General features: G+C 43.1%; 1 protein-coding gene across 1 annotated transcript in view; it reads left to right on the top strand.

The window, feature by feature from the left end:
* Positions 1 to 22082, top strand: part of ccdc85a (coiled-coil domain containing 85A) — an 873452-nt gene that overhangs the window by 126724 nt on the left and 724646 nt on the right. The window lies entirely within an intron of this gene.

Genomic DNA, 22082 nt, shown 5'->3' with positions numbered 1-22082 from the left:
TTTCCCATCCAGAAATCCCCCTTCCACTCTCTTCAAGGTCGCAAGAATCAGGGCCAAAGTAATTATTCAACAAGCCTGCCATTTCCTTATTTTCATTTTAAATATTACCCGCATCTGTTTTTAAAAGGGCCATATTACCCTTGACTGCCTTTTTCTTCTAATATAATCGCAAAACCTTCTGTGTTAATTTTGATAGCTCTCGCAAGTTTCTTTTTATGTTTCCTTTTAGCAGCTCTCACTATCTGTTTTATCGAACCTCAGTAGTAGGCTTCTAACCTCAGTAGTGGGCAAATTATTGGAATCTATTCTGAGAGACAGGATAAACTGTCACTTAGAAAGGCACAGGTTAATCAAGGATAGTCAGCATGGATTTGTTAAGGGAAGATCTTGTTTGAGCAACTTGATCAATGTTTTTGAAGAAGTCAAAAGGAAGATAGATGAGGGCAATGCAGTTGATGTGGTCTACATAGATTTTAGCAATGCTTTGACAAGGTCCCACATGGCAGACTGGTTAAAAATTAAAATCCCATGGGATCCATGGAAATGCAGCAAGATGGATACCAAATTGGCTCAGTGGCAGGGAACAAAGGGTAATTGTTGACGGGTGTTTTAGCGACTGGAGGGTTGTTTCTAGTGGCATTCTGCAGGGCTCAGTACTGGGTCCCCTGCTTTTTGTGGTATATATTAGCGATTTGGACATAAATGTGGGGGGCATGATCAAGAAATTTGCAGATAACACAAAGATTGGCCAGGTGGTAGATGGCAAGGAGGATAGCTATAGGTAGATATTGATGGTCTGGCCAGATGGGCAGTAAAGTGGCAAATGGAATTCAACCTAGAGAAGTGTGAGTCATAGAGAGATACAGCACTGAAACAGGCCCTTTGGGCCACTGAGTTTGTGCTGACCATCAACCACCCATTTATACTAATCCTACATTAATCCCAACCGCATCCCCACAATTCTCCTACCACCTACCTACACTCGGGGCAATTTACAATGGCCAATTTACCCATCAACCTGCAAGTCTTTGGTTGTGGGAGGAAACCAGAGCACCTGGCGGAAACCCACGCAGTCACAGGGAGAACTTGCAAACTCCACACAGGCAGTACCCAGAATCGAACTCGGGTCACTGGAGCTGTGAGGCTGCGGTACTAACCACTGCGCCACTGTGCCACCCTAATGAGGTGATGCATTTGGGGAGGTCAAACACGGCAAAGGAATACATGATTAATGGGAAAATACTGAGAAGTGTAGGGGAAGTGAGGGACCTTGGAGTGAATGTCCACAGATCCTTGATGGTAGTGGGACAGGTCGATAAGGTGGTTAAGAAGGCATATGGAATCCTTTCCTTTATTAGCCAAGGTATAGAATATATACACAGGGAGATAATACTGGAACTGTATAACTCATTGGTTAGGCCACAACATGAGTACTGTGTGCAGTTCTGGTCACTTCATTACTGAAAGGATGTAATTGTACTAGAGAGAGTACAGAGGAGATTTATGAGGATGTTGCCAGGATTGGAAAAATACAGCTCTGAGGAAAGATTGGATAGGCTGGAGTTATTCTCCTTGGAACAGAGAAGGCTGAGGGGAGATATGATTGAAATTTTGAGGGGCCTGGATAGAGTGGAGGTGAAGGGTCTATTCACCTTCACAGAGAGGTCAGTGATGAGGGGACATAGTTTTAAAGTGATTGGTAGAAAAATTAGAGGGGAGATGAGGAAATACTTTTTCACCCAGAGGGTGGTGGGGGTCTGGAACTCACTGTCTGAAAGGGTAGTTGAGACAGAAACCCTCAACTCATTCAAAAGGAGTCTGGATATGCACCTCAAAAGTGCCGTAATCTGCAGGGCTATGAACCAAATGCTGGAAGGTGGGATTAGAATAGGTGGATCGTTTTTCGACTGGCACAGACATGATGGGCCAAGCGGCCTCTTTCTGTGCCTTAAACTTTCTATGATTTCTATGATCTTCCTTTGCTGTTCTTTATACCTTCACTCATCCCCAGAATCTACAGCATTCTTTGCACTTTTATATGCTCTTTCCTTTAGTTTTATGTTATTTTCACTCTTTTGTTGACCATGGATGTTTATTTGGAAAGTAAAGCTCTTGTCCCTAAGGGGCATATACTGGTCCTGCTTTCAGCTAAATTATTCTTTGAACACAGCCCAATCTTCACTGTAGTTTTACCCGATAATAGTTTGACCAGTTTGCTGTTGTCAGTTGCTGTCTCATCCTTTTGATGTTAGCCTTACCAAAATCTATAATCAGCAACAACAACAACTTGTATTTATATAAAGCTTTTAACAAAGCAAAACATCCCAAGGAACTTCACAAGAGGTTTAACAATAAAAATTCTGACACTGAGCTACAAAAGGAGAAATCAGGGCACATGACCAAAAGCTTGGCCAAAGATGCAAGTTTTAAGGAGCATTTTAAAGGAGCAGAGAACAGTGGAGAGGGTTAGCGAGGGAATCCCAGAGATTAAGGCCTAGGCAGCTGGAAGCATGGCCTCAAATTGTGGAGCAATTAAAATCAGGATTGCACAAGATGCCATAATTGAAAATGTAGTGATTGCAAAGACTTATTCAGGCTGGAAGAGGTTAGAGTGATAATGAGAAGCAAGACAATGGAGGGATTTGAAAATGAATATAACTATTTTAAAATTGAGTCTTTATCTGACTGGGAGCCAGTGTAAGTCAGCAAGCAAAGGGATGATGGGCGAACAGGACTCAGTGCAAGTTAAGGCTACAAGCAGCAGAATTTTGGGTGATCACGAGTTTATGTCGGGTGTAAGATGGGAGACTGGCCAGGAGAGCATTGGAATAATTAAATCTAGAGGTAACAACCGCAAGGATGAGGGTTTCAGCAACAGATGAACAGAGGCAGGGTGGGAATTTGGTGATGTTATGAAGGTGGAAGTGGGCGGTCTTCGTGATCGTGCGGATATGTGGTCAAATACCACTCCAAGGTTGTGAATGATCTGGCTCAGCCTCTGACAGTTACCAGGGAGAAGGATGGAATCAATGGTCAAGGAATGGAGTTTGTGATGGGGACCAAAGATAATGGGCTGACATTTATACTCCTGCCGCCAAAATCGGCAGTGGGGAAAAACAATGGCAACCCACCCGTGGAGGAGGGCGGGCTGTCTGTCCCCAGCAGTGATGTCAGCTGCCTGTGTGCAGGTGCTGATGCCATTTTTAAAGGGCTTCGAGCCCTACTGTTCCATTTAAATATTGAAAGGCACATTTAATAAAAAAAAATTAAATACATTTATTCTTCCCCTCTCCCACCCGCCCATAACAATTAAATTAATTTCTCGCCCTCTCGCCCAAAACACTTACCTTGTCCACCTGACCTTCCCCCCACCCCCAATGTACATAAACTTTAAAATGTAACCCTTCCCATCATCCGCTACACCAATTATATTACTTTGACCCTGCTCCCCCCCACCCTCCTGCACTGAGAAACTTACTTCCTCCCCCCTCCCCACCAGAGTTCTGCCTCGGTTCCCCGGACGGGGATCTGAAGGCGTGGGAGTGCCGGCCAGCGGCACGAAAATCGTACCAGGACAGACGGCGGGAACATAGGTCTCATTAATGCATTGATTTAAATATTTAAATGGCGCTCCCGTGGCCGAGTGGCGGGGAGGCCACCACGAGGCCTCGCTGCCGCCGACAATATTGGGCTGGGCTTTGCCGGCATTGGGGTGCATGGCGGCCCTCTCCTGGAGGCATTTTCCAGCATCCCCACACCCCCCTCCCCCCGCCACGACCCCCAACATCGGGGGGTCTGTAAAATTCAGCCCAATGTCTTCCTAATATTTAATTGGAGGAAATTTCTGCCCATCCAATACTGCATAGCGAACAAGCAGTTGAATCTTAGTAACTGTGTAACGTTTGTCCCTTTCAAAAGTAACATTGGATTCGATCATGAAATCATTGTTAAATAAATGTTTCCTTACTATTAGGTTATTAACTAAGTCTGGCTCAAAACTAAATCTAGTATGGCCTGCCCTCTTGTTGGTTCTCGAACATATTACTCCAGAAAGCTATCTTGAATGCACTCAAATTCACTACCTCTGTGACATGAGATATTCTACTCTTCCCAATCTGGATGAAAATTCAAGTCTCCCATCTTTCATCTCTGATTTAATACATTGTTGCTATCAGAATGCCTGTAGATAACTCCCATTGCAGTTTTAAGTCCTCTCTTATTCCTGAATTCTAACCATTGATTCGCCATTCATTACTTTCTGTTGCCTATATTCTTTCTTACTAATGTTGTAATAGTATATTTAATTTAATTAATAAGAAGCAATTGGGATAATCATCATTATTGGAATGAAATGCTGTGCCATTTTAGTAATGCATACATTAATATGTTGGTAGGAAAAAAATTTTTCTGCTATTTTAACAAAAGCACCAAACTGACGATGTAGTGAGGCAGCAGGAAAACAGAAGGTAAGTGAAAGAAACAAAATACAGAGAAATGTCTGACAGAAAGATCAGGAAAATGAAGGACCAAGGGATAAGAACCTTTGTGAAACAGAAGCAGAGAAAGAAAAGATGACTGATTGAAACTAAACAAAGCATCCAGAAAAAGGAGGACGGATGAGAGAGGAATGGAGTGAAAGAGTTGACTCAAAAGGATAAAGATAAGAAGCTTTTCCTAACAGAGCAAATGCAAATGAAGCATGCAGAAACCAGCTTCACTACAGATGTTGTACATCACGTTGTACATGATATATGTCGTTCTTGTACAATATTTTATCAAGTGCGATTCATAATTCCAAGTTCTCTTTAGTTAACCTGCACGGTATTTGAATTGTTTTAGTCATCAAAGATTCACCTCAGTTACAAATATATTGAAAATATAAAATAGCTTTACTTGATTTTTCTGATTGCTGCAGAGCATCATTCGTCCAAATAGACATCCTGTTTTTGTTAAAATCCCTCAACTTCCTTTCTGTGCAGAAATTGCTCTTGGCCAGGTGGAAAGAATGGACATTTCTGTGAAATGTTTCCTGAGTCTCCATCAACCCTGCTCCATAAGATTGGGAGGAAGGACAGAGCTAACTAATTATTTGCTTCTCAAGATCAAACACCCTGCCACATCACGATGCTCATTCTGGAAGCCTGGCAAGAACAAATTACATTTGCTCTTGACAGTTGTGATTGGGGTCAAGTAAAAGATCAACATATGTGGGGTGAAATTGGTCTTGGGAAATGGCACCCTGCCTGATTTTTTTTGTTTCCATTCGTGGGGTATTAAACGGTCTGTTGATTTACTCTCGCCCATTTTGTGCTACTGCCAAGGTCAATTTCAACCTCATGATTATTTAGGCAGAAATTGGATGCTCTGCCATTTATATTACAAGGATACCTTGAAGTATTGGTATTTCTGTGCTGTTGATTTACCTTTATCAGACTGTCATCTATTTCTGTCTCACGAAAAGTAGTTTGGTAATCCCACAGCCTCCCAGTTCTGCAGCATTTGTTCTTTTGTATTGTAAGGAAATTTCCACAATATTGAAGCAATTGTGTGTGCTTAGTATTTGAAAATCAGAATTCATTAACTTGTTTCCACCCAGGAGATTTCCCCAGTGGCTGGTCAAGGTTGATACATGCCAGTGACACTGCATTACTGGCTGTTTAGTTTGCTATCAAGTAGAAAAAATGGCTGCTGTCTTTGGAGACAGTAGGACCAATGAGGAGATGATTTTCACTGTTGCCTGCAGAGGCCACTTACGTAATTGTAGCTGAGGGTCTGCATCCTATAGAGGGGTCAGTGAATATATTGTCAGGCAAACCCCAGCTGCCAAGACTGAGGCACACATTATTTTGCCACATGAACATTAAAACTTAAAATTGCAAGCCCTGACCGGAAAGGCATTTCCATGGTAACAAACAGTGTTGAAACGATGGGTATTCAGCAGTCCTTGTCCCTCCAATACACAGAAGTAGTCATACCAGTTTTAGTCACATGGCTAACTGGTTGCTGCAGAGAAATTTGAACCTCCAACCAAGGATGTGAAGAAACTGTTCCATATAAAGAACTAGTCACATAACTAACCTGCAGGGCAACCTGGGAGTATTTTTTGTTGAATTTGAACTCCCAAACAAAGGAATTGGGAGGCAGAATGTTGTGTGCTCCTGGAACTGAAGCAAGAACAACTCCTGCCTGCCTGTCTGCCTGCCTGCTCATCACTCAGGGAACTGAAACCATTGAAAACACGTGAAACTCACAGAGAGAAAGGTTTGCCATGTGAACAAAGTTTTAAGAAGATTATTGTGCCCCAATGAAAAGCAAGACTATAACTTCAATCAAGGACTACGGCGAGGTCGAGAAACAGAAACAAGATATTGCCTCAAACTGTTCTACTTATCTTTTCTTCTGCTCTTTTCTGTCCCTATTTTTGCATATTTAAATCGCTTGTGCATACTAGCGTGAGCGAGTCGTATATCTATAGGTGTGAACCGCAACAGAGTTGAGTTTAAGGTTTAATAAATTTCCTCCTTCTGCTTTAAACCAAAGAAAGCCTGTTGGTGCTCATTTATTTGCCTTATAATTGGAAAGTTGTGAACAAGGCTTCACAAAGGGGGAGCTGAAAACACAGTGTATTTAAAATTAAACCCTGTTAGAATAAGACGAGGGGAAGATAGCAAGAGACCCCTAGAGACTTTGCTCACCTGGTCATAACAATATCCCTGGCACTTCCAAAGGCAGTGCTGCCTCAATTATGACATTTTTTTGAAATTTTATGTTTAGAACATGCCTCCTCAAGTGGAACTTATATATGTATAAATTCAGCTAAACAGGCACCATCATTTTGTCTGTCAACTAGAATCAGAGTAACAAATTATCGCTATTGTCCCATTATTAATAGAATTTGTTCACTGTCAAGGGTCAACCAGATTCCAAGGTGCTCTATTTAATTTCCCTGCTGTAAGAAAAATTTTCCTATAATGTACTGGATGTGTTAAGGACAGATCCACTCGATTGTTCGATTTGATTTGTTAAGTGAACTTTTATATTGAAGAACTATTTTTGGAGTTTACCAGCATGTTGCCTGATCTGGCGGGTATTAGCTATGAGGAGAGGTTGGATAAACTCGGATTGTTTTCACTGGAACGACGGAGGTGGAGGGGTGACCGGATAGAGATTTACAAAGTTATGAGTGGCATGGACAGAGTGGATAGTCTGAAGCTTTTCCCCAGGGTAGAAGAGTCAGTTACTAGGGGACATAGGTTTAAGGTGAGAGGGGCAAAGTTTAGAGGGGATGTGCGAGGCAAGCTCTTTATACAGAGGGTGGTGAGTGCCTGGAACTTGCTGCCAGGGGAGGTGGTGGAAGCAGGTACGATAACAACATTTAAGAGGCATCTTGACAAATACATGAATAGGATGGGAATAGACGGATCCGGATCCCGGAAGTGCAGAAGGTTTTAGTTTAGGCAGGCAACAAGATTGGTGCAGGCTTGGAGGGCCGAATGGCCTGTTCTTGTGCTGTACTGTTCTTTTTTCATTGTTCTTTGTTCTTTGGTTGCTTCAATACAAAGCTAACTATGCTTACCTATGTGCATCACTTGTGGTTTGTTCCACCCACTGGATGTTAAGAGTCCTTCCTTACTGCTGAGCTAGAACCTGCTGGAAGAAAACAAGATTGCAAGTTTCTGTGTTTTTCCATCTCTGTTTGACACCAACACCTGGTCAAGATGTAGGCTTTCACCAGCTTTTTTGGGTCTGAGGTCAAAGAATGTAGAAATTATGTGTACTTGATCTGTATGTGTCCTGCTTATAATATTTTCCTCAGACCTAGCTGTGTGTAACCATATATAAAGAAACTACTTGGAAACATTAAGCGAATTTCATCCAGAAGGGCCTGCTTTTCTTTTTTCGAGTGTTTCTGACAAAGTTAAAGTGGGAAAGCTGATGAAGATCTACCCCACTATCCTTATGAAATTACTCAGCAGATCTTATTTGTTTACAAATATAGAATGCAATAATATAAAATCACATTTAAACCCATTACTGCGATAACATTATGACAAAAATGAAATCTGGCATCTTCTGGTTCAGCATTTTCCCAAAGAGAAAACAAAGTTTACCATTGAAATTTTGAACCTTTAAATTAGATACTAAGAAGTTAAGAAAGCACAGACCCTAGTACCATCTGATCCATTACACTTGTTTCACAGGCCAGATGCTATTTGCTTTATCGGTGTCTAAATCCAACCTTTTTAATTTGATGAGGATAGGTTTTGGAAAATTTCACTATGCCCCAAAAATAACTGTAATAATACTTCACTGCTTGCTTTTTGAGCCGCTGAAGCCATTGAGGTGTGTTCCCTGCAGCATTTTATTGACTCATCTTCAATTATCCATATAAATCCCAAACGGCTTCCTAACCAAATATTTGTCCCATTTGTTTTTGAAAGGATTAATTGATGCAGCATTAACTGCTTTAATAATTCTGAGGAAGAGATTATCCATTCCTCTCAATGCCCTAAGAACCCGAATCTTCTTGCTTCTTAATATTTTCTCCATTGAAAGCACAGTGAGTTCTCTGTGTCCCTCTTCCTCATTTACTAGACTCTCTTCAAACACATTAATGTTGTTTTGAAAAGGAGAGCCCAAAATTAGACAAAGTATTCCAAATATGACCTCACTGTGGTTTGAATAAGGTTAGAGTAATCATAATCAAATGCTTTGTGATGCATTCTGCACTTGATTTTTCTTGTTGATAGCAATTTCAGATTGACTGGATACATTTTGCCAATGCTGTATCTTGCGTTAGGGTATTGAAAAACAGCAATATTCTTGTTTATTGTTAGTTGCAGGAGTGAGAGCTTTATTCCTTTGTATCTGGAAGGCTGGTTGAGAATACGTTTCAGTGAATTTATCAACCTAACGGGTTATAGACTAATATTGGACATCACAAATTTCATCCCAGAAGTGAATAGCCTGCTTTATTTTGTTTGTACTACAATCATATTTTACAATTAATCTATATTTGATAGGAACAGGAAGATCTTCTTGCAATCATGAAGTTGGACCATGCAAAAGAGCTGTATCTGGTCCATGACTGCTTCCCCCTAAAGCTCTCCCATCACCACTCCCCAGATTACATTGGCTCAGTGTTATGAAAGTCCTTTTCACTTGATAGAAATGTGCTATTTGTAACATATCTTCATGCTGTACAGTTACAGTATTTCAAGGATAATGTGGCTGCTACTGAAGTTTTTTTTTATTCATTCATTCATGGGATGTGGGCGTCGCTGGCTAGGCCAGCATTTATTGCCTATCCATAATTGCCCTTGAGAAGGTGGTGGTGAGCTGCCTTCTTGAACCGCTGCAGTCCATGTGGGGTAGGTACACCCACAGTGCTGTTAGGAAGGGAGTTCCAGGATTTTGACCCAACGACAGTGAAGGAATGGCGATATAGTTCCAAGTCAGGATGGTGTGTGACTTGGAGGGGAACTTGCAGGTGGTGGTGTTCCCATGCATTTGCTGCCCTTGTCCTTCTAGTTGGTAGAGGTCGCGGGTTTGGAAGGTACTGTCTGAGGAGCCTTGGTGAGTTGTTGCAGTGCATCTTGTAGATGGTACACACTGCTGCCACTGTACGTCGGTGGTGGAGGGAGTGAATGTTTGTGGATGGGGTGCCAATCAAGCGGGCTGCTTTGTCCTGGATGGTGTCGAGCTTCTTGAGTGTTGTTGGAGCTGCAGCCATCCAGGCAAGTGGAGAGTATTCCATCACACTCCTGACTTGTGCCTTGTAGATGGTGGACAGGTTTGGAGGAGTCAGGAGGTGAGTTACTCCACGCAGGATTCCTAGCCTCTGACCTGCTCTTGTTCCCACGACTTGTAATCAATGTCACAGGACTTTATGTCGCTTTTGAAGATGTCTTTCAAGAGGAGACATGGATGGCCGGTGGGTCTGATACCAGTGACGAACTCGCTGTACAATGTGTCCTTGGGGATCCTGCCATCTTTCATGCGGCTCACATGGCCAAGCCATCTCAAGCGCCGCTGGCTCAGTAGGGTGCATATGCTGGGGATGTTGTCCGCCTCGAGGACTTCTGTGTTGGAGATACGGTCCTGCCACCTGACGCCAAGGATTCTCTGGAGGCAGCGAAGATGGAATGAATTGAGACGTCGCGCTTGGCTGACATACGTTGTCCAGGCCTCGCTGCCGTAGAGCAAGGTACTGAGGACACAGACTTGATACACTCGGACTTTTGTGTTCCGTGTCAGTGCGCCATTTTTCCACACTCTCTTGGCCAGTCTGGACATAGCAGTGGAAGCCGTTCCCATGCGCTTGTTGATTTCTGCATCAAGAGACAGGTTACTGGTGATAGTTGAGCCGAGGTAGGTGAACTCTTGAACCACTTCCAGAGCATGGTCACCGATATTGATGGATGGAGCATTTCTGACATCCTGTCTCATGATGTTCATTTTCTTGAGGCTGATGGTTAGGCCAAATTCTTTGCAGGCAGCCACAATCCTCTGCAGACACGCTTCAGTGTTGGGATGTTAATGCAGCATTGTCAGCAAAGAGGAGTTCCCTGATGAGGACTTTCCGTACTTTGGTCTTCGCTCTTAGATGGGCAAGGTTGAACAACCTGCCACCTGATCTTGTGTGGAGGAAAATTCCTTCTGAAGACTTGAATGCATGTGAGAGCAGCAGGGAGAAGAAGATCCCAAACAGTGTAGGTCCGAGAGCACAGCCCTGTTTCACACCACTCAGGATAGGAAAGGGGTCTGATGAGGCGCTGCTATGTTGAATTGTGCCTTTCATATTGTCATGGAATGAAGTGATGATACTTAGTACCTTTGGTGGACATCCGATCTTTGCTAGTAATCTGAAGAGACCATGTCTGCTGACGAGGTCAAAGGCTTTGGTGAGATCAATGAAAGCAACATAGAGGGGTATCTGTTGTTCACGGCATTTCTCCTGTAGCTGGCGAAGGGAGAACAGCATGTCAATGGTGGATCTCTCTGCTCGAAAGCCACACCGTGCGTCAGGGTAGACACGCTCAGCCAGCTTCTGGAGCCTGTTTAAAGCGACTCGAGTGAAGACTTTCCCCACTATGCTGAGCAGGGAGATTCCATGGTAGTTGTTGCAGTCCCTGTGGTCACCTTTGTTCTTATAGAGGGTGATGATATTGGCATCACACATGTCCTGTGGTACTGCTCCCTCATCCCAGCACAGGCAAAGCAGTTCGTAGAGTGCTGAAAGTATAGCAGGCTTGGCACTCTTGATTATTTCAGGGGTAATGCCGTCCATCCCAGGGGCTTTTCCACTGGCTAGAGAATCAATGGCATCACTGAGTTCCGATTTTGTTGGCTGTACGTCCAGCTCATCCATGACAGGCAGAGACAGGGCTGCATTGAGGTCGGTCTCAGTGACAACGTTTTCCCTGGAGTACAGTTCTAGGTAGTGCTCCACCCAGCGGTCCATTTGCTTGCGTTGGTCAGTGATCGTGTCCCCTGATTTCGACTGGAGGGGGGCGATCTTCTTGATGGTTGGCCCAAAAGCTCTCTTAATGCCATCATACATTCCTCTGATGATTCCGGTGTCGGAGGCCAGCTGAATATGACTGCATAGGTGTTGCCAGTCGTCATTTGCGCAGCGCCTGGCTGTTCTTTGTGCAGCACTTCTGGCTGCTTTAAGTGCTACGAATGTTAACTCGCTGGGGGCTTTCTTGTAGTTCAACAGTGCAATGTGTTTAGCGGCTATGACAGGTTCCAGCTCTTCAAAGTAAGATTGAAACCAATCTGCGTTCTGCTTCACATGTTTGCCATAGGTGGTCATAGCTGAGTCATAGATGGCGCCTCTGATGTGGGCCCACTTAGTCTCTGCATCCCCTGTAGGAGTATTTTGAAGGGCTTTTTCAAGTGAATTTAGAAACTTATGTAACAGCTGTGGATAAGAAATTCTGCTCGTGTTGATGCGCGGGTGGCCCTTCTGCTTGGAGTGATGCAGCTTCATTGGTTTGAGTCTAACCTTGCTGCACACCAGGGAGTGGTCGGTGTCGCAGTCCGCACTGTGGAAGCTGCGTGTGATTTGAACACTGTTTAAAGAGACTCGCCTTGTGACAATGAGGTCCAGCTGGTGCCAACGACGTGATCTTGGGTGCCTCCAAGAAACCTGGTGACAGGATTTAGTGTGAAAGAACGAGTTGGTGATGCTGAGGTTGTGATAGGTACACAACTCAAGCAGTCTCTGTCCATTCTCATTCATCCTTCCAATGCCATAGCGCCCAAGGCAGGAGGGCCATGAGTCGTGGTCGGCCCCAACCCTGGCATTAAAGTCCACCAGCAGGAACAGATGTTTGGTATTGGGGATGCTACTAATGATGTTATGGAGTTCCTCATATAACTGGTCTTTAACTTCAGGTGGGGAGCAGAGTGTTGGAGCATAAATGCTGAGTAGGTGTACTGGACCAGAGGCGGTGAACAGTCGGATGGACAGTATGCATTCCAAGCCATTTGAAGGTGGCTCTATCATGCTGAGCAAGGAGTTTCTGATGGCAAAACCCACTCCATGCTGTCTTGGTTCTTCAGGATCCCTATCCTGCCAGAAGAAGGTGTAGTCTTGCTCTCTTAGAGATCCACTCGCAGGGAGGCGTTTCTGCTGAAGTGCTGCAATGTCCACACTGAGCTCGTTGTTAATGATGGAATGTATGGAGCTGCAAAATGTGTTGTCCTGAGGAGTGCTGCGCAGGAGAATGCTGGAAAGCCAGAGTGTGGGAATTGGCATCTAAAAGGGTTATGCTGCTCACCTTTCGTGCCCTCCTGAGGTTCTGGACCCTCTTGGTGCACGGTCTCCAGATTGGAATGACCACACTTCTGCTTCTTTGGTAATTTTCATCCACACCTGCTTGGTTGGAGCGATTGTTCTCTTACTCCCATCCTTGGGAAATGTCACCTCACTGCAGTCCCTCAGATCCCACAGCAAGCCCTTCAGGTAAGAGTGAGAGACCTGGAAACGAGCCTTCCCAGGTCTACTCTCCATTCCTGTGGTTGCTGCAGCCTCAAACAATAATGTCCAGGTGAGCCCTTGTAATCCATGCATGGTCCCAATTATTCAAAATCCTTCAATTGGCAGGTCCAGTGTGTGATCTCATCCACCCTCCCTAAGTAGTCAGGGAACCTGAAAGAGGGATGCTAATGCTGTGACTCTGTTAAAGAGCCTTGGCAAAACACACTGCAGAGTGCAATGCATTCCTGACCCACTAATGGCAGGGATTAAGTTGAGAAAATTCCTCTCAGTGTCTAGATTAAAGTTTTGGGTTGGATTGCACAGAACGGAGTAACACAGTAGATTCGCACACAACCCTAAAACCTCCGGGAGTTGGGCTTGCATTCAGAAATAAATAATTTGCATTTATATAGTGTTTTTTGTGACCTTAAGACATAGCAAATGCTTTACAGACAATGATGGGAATTTAAAAATTGTGGCTGGGATTTTATCTTGTCGCCTCCTCTGTGGAAGGCCTGCTGCATCACATGCTAATTAGACACTTAAGTGGACATTGGCATGCCTTCCCCAGAATTGAAGGCCCCAATGATGGATGTCCCGCCTACTGAGATCTGTCAGCCAATCAGACCAACAGCTCTTTAACTAAGCACCACCACCGTGGAGGTGGTGGCTGCTGCAGGTACCGGACCCACTGGACCCAGGCCACAGGTAAGTCAGGGCAGGAGGGATTTCGCAGGGTGGGGGTTGCAGGGGAAGTGGGGGTGTGGGGGTTTGGCAGCAAGAGCAGGGGGTGGCTCTCAGCAGGCACCCCCCCTTTCCTGATACCGGATCCGTCGATCAGCCGCTGTGTCTTTTTAACGAGGGACCCCCCCACCACCAGAGCCGGCAAGCAAACCGCATAGGTTTGCTTGGAGTGCGGATACAGGCCCACCCGCTGATGGGCTAATTCTAGTTTAATTAATTGCCCCATTAAGGGCCTCAGTTGACAGCGGACTTAATTTGGGTGGAGGCGGTAAGGTGGTGGGGTTACCCCCACCCTGCCACCATCCCGCCCAATTAAATTCTGTCCCTGTCTCCAAACCCGACATGGGCCAGAGCATAAAATTTCCCCCTGTGTGTTGGAAACCAACATGATCCCACTGACTTCCATATTTAATCAGTGCATGTTTCAAGGTACAGGGGAAAACCCCTGTGGGACAGGCAAATAGGTGATTATCATATACAAAATGGCAATTTCTTGACGATTTACCACTGCATTCTGGCTTTAACTGCCAGCACACGGGCTCCCCAAGCTGTCTGAAACTTGCCAGTGTTGACAAGGCGAGAGCACAATTGGGATTGACAAGGCTGTGAAATTGACAGGCTGGAAACCTTTTTAAATACTGAATTGTCGTAAATCTGCATAGTGCTACACAACCAAATTTTTCCCACTTTGTCTTCTTCAGCCCCTCAACCTCAGGAAAGATTGCATCAGTGTGTCATTTTCACATTTTCCTTCTGCTGGTCCCCGTGAATGAAAGTTAGGAGTAGTTTTGTTCTGTGAACACTATGTGCCAAGAACTGGAATGGAATTGCCCAATCTAATTTTATATAGGGCCCTTACAGTCAGTAGACAAAGGAGACCTCTTTATTCGTCTGGGCTAGATTCAAACTCCAGAAATTACAGTGTACTAACCAATTCCACTACCCAGTTCCCTGTCATTTAATTAACTGAAACACCCTTTCCAAAATTTGAGTTTCAGTTTTATGATGTAAAATTTCTATGTAATCATATCACTGTAGGTCATATCCATAAATGATCATTCCTACAAGGAGAGCAAAATCAAAAACAGCAAAAATTACTTCTTGTGATTTCCTGTTTCAGAAATATCATTCTCTGTCACAAGCTTTATTACAAATAAAACTTATTTTACGTACCTTCTATCACTGAGTGGAAAGCCTGAGTGTTCCTGACATGATGATTTGATGTCAATTTGTTTTGATATTTCAGTGTACAAATCAAGAAAATCAAGCAACCTTTCTCTTTCAGAATACAGTGTGTAGGAGCACTGACAACTGTGGCTAAAGAGTCTACTGGCTATAGGTCCCCAGGCAATACAAAAGGTTCTAGCACTGATCTTTCCAGGCTCCACCAGCATGCAGCACCTCACAGGAAGCAGGCAGTGGTTGGTTACTTGAAGCCTGCAGCTGAATGCGCCAAATTTCCTGAGTAGCAGATTCTGCAGGAAAAAAACTGAAGCTGCTGAACAATAAGTATCAACCTCAATTAAATGATACATCATGTAAATGCAATTCCCCCACTGGAATTACTGACTGTGGACAAGGGACCATCCACTGCTTACTGCTCAACCAATTTACATGGATTCTTTAGGAACCCTTGGGTCTCTCCTGTTCAAAATAGGTCTCTTGCAGGTAGTTGATATCTTTGATTGTTTCTTCAGGTTTTTTTGCAGTTGCAGAACAATTTTACATTATTTTGCCGCATGCATTTGCTTTTATTCAGAACTCTGCCATTTTTGCATTTTCCTTTTGTTTTGCTGTCAGTGCTTTCCTTCATTATTCTGGTTGCTGTGGACATTTTAAATAGTACCATATAAAGTGCTAAGCATGTGCATTCCTTCCATGTTTCAAATGTGCTGTCTGCTTTGCTCATGAAGGATCCCAAATACAGGCATATGATACCTGAGATATTCTGTCTGCCTCATCACTACATGTACTTTGTTTCATTCTATCTTCACTGCCTCTGTTTCATAAGATGAACTGTCACTCAGTTGTACCAGCTGCTGCTGGTGGAAATGCAGACATCTGGAACCGATACAGTTCTGCCTAGCGACTGAAACTTACCACAACTTAGAACGTTCATGTTATCAGATCCTCCCAACCCACCCAGGGAAATCTGCCTCATCAAGAATCCTAAGAGTACACTTGTATCAAGCAGGTGACCGATGCAATCTTTGCAGGGGACAATATTTTGCCTCCTTTCCGCAGGAAAAGGAATCAGTTAGATAGGATGCTGAGCTTTCATCAGGTTAGAGGATTCCTGACAGTGTAGTGTGTCGGAGATGCAACTTATGGGCAGAGGCATTCACCATATGAACAATATTGGCTACATGCATTCCACTAATGTTCAGGTGGTATCTGGCCACGAAATATCCATATACGTATCAATATGTGTTGCGTAGTTAGTAACAATAATGCCATCGGTAAGTTGCAGTCCAGTGGTTGCATTTTTGGAGAAGGAACATTGAGGTGTGGGGAGACTTTTAGGATGTGAGGGATTTTTCTACACCCATTTCTACATATAGAAACTGCCTAATAGCAAAACACTCTGAGCATTTGTTCGCTGTTCCAGATCTGCCAACTCCTATTGTAAGAAAATTGTGTCATTCAGCTTTGGCACAATGAAAAGGTGTGTGCAATATAACAGTATTTGAAATAATACCTCTCAAAGAATGTAGGTATTCCCATCTAGGTTTGTGATGTGCTTGATGGGGTCCTATCTAAAACGTGTGCAAAAGTATGAGGTATACTAGGTTTTCATCCTACCACATATACAGCAGGATCCAAGGGACCTGGGTGATTTTGGTTGGTGACCTCCTTTGATTCAGCTGGCACCTGTGTTTTTAATAAGATGGGCTTCAGCCCCAAATAGGGCCATCTTCTTTTAGTGCTCCCTCTGTAGCAGTGTCTCCAATTTTTCATTTTCAAAGGGAGCAGTGTTGTCTTCACTGTTCTGCATCCACCGGAACTTACCCTTTAAGGGCTGTCCATTAAGAGTTATTCATCACCAGATTTGGTAATCCCGAGACAAAGTACTGCAAGCCAATCTATCTGTATTGGAAGCAAGTTCTCCCATTAGAAACTCAACCAAGTTCACTCCTTGTACTACAGATGAGGTTACTTATTGAAGCCTCCATTATGAAGTCCAGATCATTTATGTGTATGGGAAATAAGGGCTGCTGCAACACTGAATAATATTGAAACACCACTCATTATACCTTTTCACTCCTAGACCATATGTGTTGTTTTCTGTCCTCCAACTATTTCTCTAATATGCCATATTTTGCTATCACTGAAACATTAGGGCTCCTATGTAAGTGGGAGAATTTGACTTCAAAACATTCCTAGGCCCTGTATAATCATTTTGCAAATGAATTATCAGCTGTCGGCAATGTTTCCTCTAAATTTTCTTTGCACCGATCACGACTTTTTGTCTATGGGCAGCTTACATTTTAAAGTCATGACTTGCATTATGCTGGAAATTTCTCCCAACAAACTGGCAAAGCTATGAGCTGCCTGTTTATTTCAATGCACAGTACATTCCACATATGACCTCACGCGCGTGCATCTTAAAGTGATCACTGGCTGTAGGTGGAGGTTTTCCTTGTTTAAAGTTATCACGGACTACAGAATGAAACTCCAAATGTAACATGCAATGTTTTTGTCCCTTAAATCTAAATACTATAAGGCAGATTTCTTAGATGAATTGCTCATAACCTAGCAGAACAGTCAGTAACTAAATTGGCTAATAGTGGATTGTTCATTACTCGGAATAACCTTTGCGGGGAGAGGGAGTGATTTGTAAGAAAACTAAACATACTTTTTTTTTATAATCTCTTGACACATTTCGTACTGCATAAAATGTAGTATTTGGATCATTTGTAATATATTCTGAGAAGTGCTGAATAAACCAAAATCAAAATGTATGACAGAACTATGAAACAAATGCTCCAGGGAAGCTTCACGAAATGATTTCTGTAAACCTTACCCTACTGTCTTCCATTTAGTCAGATCTAAAGCTATTTTCCTGTATGTTATTTTTCATATCTCAGCTAATTTGAGTGGGAAGTAACATTAACATTTTCCAATGCTTATTTTAAATGTGGCGTAGTGACGTCATTAACTTGTGCCCTTGTGTACTGACTCACTGAACAGCAGAAACAATGGGTTGAATTTTGTTTTCACACTGCTGGAAGTGGAGGCGGGCGAGAAGAATGGCGGCCCACATGCACGGGCTGCGTGATGTCATGCTGCCGCTATCTTCAGCCCCCCCGCCCCATCACAATTGAAACAAACAATAAAGTTTGACCCACAACCCCCCACCCCCAACTACACCAGAAAAGCCCAGATTACCCCTTTTCCATCCCAACTGCACGAAGTGCAGAATTGATCCCTTTCACACCCCCCCCCAACTGACATAAGTTCAGACTTGACCCCTTCCCCTCCACCCACCACTTCACTACAAATGCAGAGCTCCCCCTTTTCCCACCTCAGTGGCGCCAGCTTTCCCTGGTTGGGAAAGTGAAGACACGGGAGTGCTGCACATCACTCAGAAGATCTGGAACTGCCAGTAAGATTGCTCTGGCTTCCATTTAAATGGTTGATTTGAATATTGAAATCCAGGTCCCACCATGGAGCGATGGATGTGTTGCCATGGAGCTTCCCCGCTGCCGGGAAAATCAGGCCCGTGGTGCGATCTTCTGGCCCCCACCTCTATGGAGCCCAACATTGGGACCTCAACAAAATCCAGCCCAGTATTACTATTTACTTTGACATAACCTTCCATAATCTTGATATTTACCTGATCATCCCTGATCCTTTCTGCTCCAATGAGAAAACTCTGAATTTCTCAAGTCTTTTTTCATAACTGTAACCCCTCAATTTTGTGACCCTAATCAAGCTTCTTTTCCATTGTTTTGATATCCTTCCTACATGGATATATCTAAAACTGTACAAAATACTCCAACTGTGGTCCCTGATATGATGCAAGTTCAACATTTGTTCCTTGCTCGTGAACTACACCTAATTGCAGAATCAAGGTTTCGATTTGCCTTTTATCCTAAGTTAATAGTGCTGTCACCTATAATGACCCATATATCTATACACCAAGCAACCTTTGCTCCTTTTATTTCATTAAGAATTCTACCATTTAGGTTTATATTATTTTTACTCCACATTTCTCTACATTGAACTGCATCTGTCACCTATCAGCCCATATCCTAGCTCTGTGTGTCCTACAGCCTATCATTGCCTTTGTTACAGTTTGTTTGCTCATTTCCTAATTGCAGTTCATTTCTCTATATAGTAACAAACAGAAGTCGCAACACAGACTCCTGCAGAATATAACTCACCCAATCTTTTATGTTTTCTGGACTTCAAATGTTTCTATCCATGTAATCATATTTCCCTTATTTCAAATGTCATTTTCCAGGAGTATCTTGTGTGATACCATATCAAATTATTTTGTCACACCAATATAAACCACATCCACTCTGTTTACTCTTGAATTTTATAAGTTAAAAATGACCTGCCCTATAAAAATTCATACCACTGGCCCTCATTAATTCTTGTTTCTCCAAGCACTTATTTCATCCCCTCACTACAGGGGTATCTTATTCTCTTCCTGAAGCTATATGATTGCCCCAGTGTAGCAAACACAGAAAAACTGGGATGGGAGATGCATGGATGGAAAATCAGGGATGTACTTCTCTCGGCCTGATTTTTTCTTATGTTACTGTTGTTATGACCGAGGTGGGAGGAGTGCACTGTCTTTTCTACTTACACTTCTTCACAGGTCACAAAATCTATTTAAATGTTTCCCCGGTTACCGATACAGCCAATCATATCGTCTATTTTTTACCCCAGAATAAATTACACCAACCAGGTTTCTTCAATAAACAACATAATTATCAGTTATTAGTAAACAAGACTTAACCAGAAATGAAGCAAAGCACTAGCACACTGATTGAAATATTAAAGTACCCTTTTTAAAAATTCCCCAACTATACTCACATGCACACTGGGAAAAAATACAGAAATTCACTCTGCAGAGGTCTGTTACAAAAAACAAAGACAAAAAAAACCCCAACTTTGGCCAAATACTTGCTAATTCTTGACAACAAAATTAAGAAGATATGGAAGGAAGTCAGTTGTCCCTTTTTTTGGTCTGGCATCCGGGTATATGGAGATGGGTCACTAGGATCGTTTCAGAAGCAGTCTGTTCTAGAGACGTGGAGAATTATTCGAGTAGGCTTTCTAGGAGAAATGTGGCATCAAGGTTTCTCTGCCAGCACATACTTGAATCGCAGCATTTTTTTGCAGCTCCTCAGGAGTTATACGGCACTAGGGATTTTTTTTTGCTCTTCCACAATGAATCTTGGCAGGATTTCTTCGAAGAGGTAGAGAAGGAGGTGATCTGGATGATGTCCTTTTCCTTGGCAGGAAAGCACCAACTGTCTTCACACAGTTCACACCACAACTAACTGAAAGCAATGTCCAAATCCCAAACAGTGAGTCGACCTCCTGCCCTCCATAAACCTTCACATGTGGCTTCTCTGTAACCATTTTTCCCCAAGTCACCAAGGTTTCTGCTGTTTTTCTGAGCCCAAATCAAAGGTGGCCTCCAGCATAGGTGGCTTTCAAACAACATCTTGTCATGTCGGTGAACTTGGTAAAAAAACACATCTATGGAATCTTTTCAGTTTTAACACAAGTCCTCAAAAAATATTAAAAATAATGGAAGCACTTTCGTAACACTGTGCACAGATGGTTTGATAGCCCTAAGCGCTAAAGTAAGACTAGCTGGTCAATAATTTCATGGTTTATCCCTTTCTCCTTTTTTTGAATCGAGGAGTGACATTTACCAACCTCCAGTACTTGGCACAATTTTCCTATCCACACAATTTTGAAACATTATAGTCCAATCCTCCACTATCTCTTCTCTATTTTCTCTCAGGCTTCTTGGATGTAAACCACCAGGCCCTTGTGATTTGACTTCCTTTTAGTTTGATTAACTTCTTTAGTATTGTCTCACTCAGAATAATATCCCCCATTAACTCTTCTATAGTCATTTCTGGTGCTTCCACAATTTTACCATCTACCTCCTCTGTGAAACGAAGTATTTACTTAATATTTCTACCATTCCTTTACTCTCCACTACAAGTTTGCTTCCTTGATCACTTAGTGGTTCTACCTGGACTATCCCCTTGTTCATAATGTGCAGACAGAATCCTATTTATTGTTTTTATATCCCTGCATGTAGCATGACAAAACAAAGCAAATTCATTTTTGCTAAATTAAAACTTGAATGTATTACAATATAAGCTATAGGTATACCTTTTCTTTTGGGTTCGGGTGTGTGTGTGGGGACATTTTCTTTGGTACAAAAGCAAAATACTGTGGATGCTGGAAATCAGAAATAAAAACAGAAAATGCTAAAAATGCTCAGCAGGTCTGGCAGCATCAGTGGAGAGAGAATCAGAGTTAATGGGCTGGATTTTAAGGAGCCCTTGACGTTAGGATCTGTGGTGGGGGGTGGGTGGGCTGATTATGACCCCAGATGAGGCCTGCCACGAACCTTGACACTGGCAGGGTCCAGCCCGATACTCCCTGTGGTGGCAGGGATCATGGCGGCCACCCTGCCACTCGGCGACAGGAGCACAATCACCATAAGCAAATAAAGTAAATGAATAGATTTGCATGTATTTACCATTAATTTTGATGCCCCGCTGCGATCTTTGGCCTGGTGGCCGACACACCCACGCCTTTGGATCCCCATCCGGGGGATGGGAATAGGGTCAAATTGAGGATCGGTTAATGGATAGAAAATGGAGAGTAGGAATTTTGGGATGGAAGGATGTAACTCGGGGCATGCCAACAGATGATGGAACAAAGCAGGTTAATTTTTGCTAAATTAAAACTTGAGCTTATTACAAAAAAGCTGTAGGTTTACCTAACATTCTTTCCTTTTGGATTGAGCCTTGGCTATTTACAATCTGTATCAATAACATAAATGAAGAGACTGAGTGCAGTGTATCCAAGTTTGCTGATGATACCAAGCCACGTGGGAAGGTAATAAGGCTGCAAAAGTTTAGTTTAGTTTAGAGATACAGCACTGAAACAGGCCCTTCGGCCCACCGAGTCTGTGCCGACCATCAACCACTCATTTATACTAATCCTACACTAATCCCATATTCCTACCAAACATCCCCACCTGTCCCTATATTTCCCTACCACCTACCTATACTAGTGGCAATTTTATAAAGGCCAATTTACCTACCAACCTGCAAGTCTTTTGGCTTGTGGGAGGAAACCG

The sequence above is a fragment of the Heterodontus francisci genome, chromosome 13 (genome assembly GCF_036365525.1).
Source record: "Heterodontus francisci isolate sHetFra1 chromosome 13, sHetFra1.hap1, whole genome shotgun sequence".
In the NCBI taxonomy this organism is placed as follows: Eukaryota; Metazoa; Chordata; class Chondrichthyes; order Heterodontiformes; family Heterodontidae; genus Heterodontus; species Heterodontus francisci.
Note: the sequence above shows the minus strand (reverse complement) of the source record. Positions and strands in the feature narration are given on the sequence as shown.